This window comes from Chrysochloris asiatica, unplaced genomic scaffold (assembly GCF_000296735.1).
Source record: "Chrysochloris asiatica unplaced genomic scaffold, ChrAsi1.0 scaffold00004, whole genome shotgun sequence".
In the NCBI taxonomy this organism is placed as follows: Eukaryota; Metazoa; Chordata; class Mammalia; order Afrosoricida; family Chrysochloridae; genus Chrysochloris; species Chrysochloris asiatica.
Window position 1 is genome coordinate 28,877,006 of NW_006408522.1, and position 1,262 is coordinate 28,878,267.

Consider the following 1,262-nt stretch of genomic DNA (forward strand, 5'->3'; position numbering starts at 1 on the left):
CCCACAGCACCACACCAGGACTCCAGACTTCCATGTAGGCACTTAAAATTCTACCTTTATTAATAGAGTTCTAGCATGGTGTTTTGGAATAAACCACTGGAGAACAATGTCGGTTTGAACCACAAGATCAGTGCTTCAAACTCACCAGCAACTCCTTGGAAACCCTCTACGGGATCGCTGTGAGTCCGAATCAACTCAACAACAACCCAGACTTCTGGTAGGCACATATAGAGGTTTCCAGATTTGACTGCAATCCTCCAGATTAAACTCGTACATAGACATCTGCTTGGTCTGTGCATCTGTATCTTGGCAAAAGTTTCTGAACTAGATGATGTAAAAAAAAATAACAGCCCACTTACTTTCCTGTGGTCCAGCTTTTGGAATTTCACTCCCCTGTGAAATTCTGTATAACCAATATTTCATTTTCAATTTCAACTTGTAAATTACTTCTATAAGGGGAACGGTATAAGAGGTAAGTGATATATTTTGAAAGTAAGTGAAAAATCTCAAGACCTAAAATTTCCACCATCTGCAATCAAGTTATATTTTCCATAATCCATGCAGAGCAAGGTATTTGCAGTGTAATGCAGGTAATTTCATTCATAATCATGAACTGTGTATTTAAGTAATCAGTTCTATGCATAATTATTCATTCTGGATAAAAATCTGTAGCTAGCTTTTCTGGAGATATGTGCACATTTTTCCAAATTCAAAACCAGTCATAAATACTTTAAAACTTGGTTCTGATTTATGCCAATCAATAAGACACACTGAGTGTATACAGAAGTGTATCTTAAAAACAATTGGGCAAAGAGGTGTGGGTAGTTCTCATGGAAAAGGGGGTGATGCTTTTGCCACAGTGCCCACAGCCTGTAACCATGTTAATATATATGCCCACTGTTTCTGTGAGATTAATAAATCCACCTACATTATTGGCAATCTCTAAACCCAACAAAATACCCCAAGGGTCTCTGGTGGCACAATTGGTTTGATTACTAACCTAAAGGTTGGCAATTTGAATCCACTCAGTGACACTGTGGAATAAAGGACAGGCAATCTGCTTACACTGGAGTCCTGGTGTGGTACTGTCAGATAAGCACTGGACTGCTAACCACAAGCTGGCGTTTCAAACCACCAGCTGCCCCTTGGAAACTCTGTACAGGGTCACTATGAGTCAGAACTGACTCAATGGCACTTAACATCATCAACAGCAAAAGCAATCTCCTTCCATTAAGATTGTTGTTGTTAAGTGCCATCAAGTC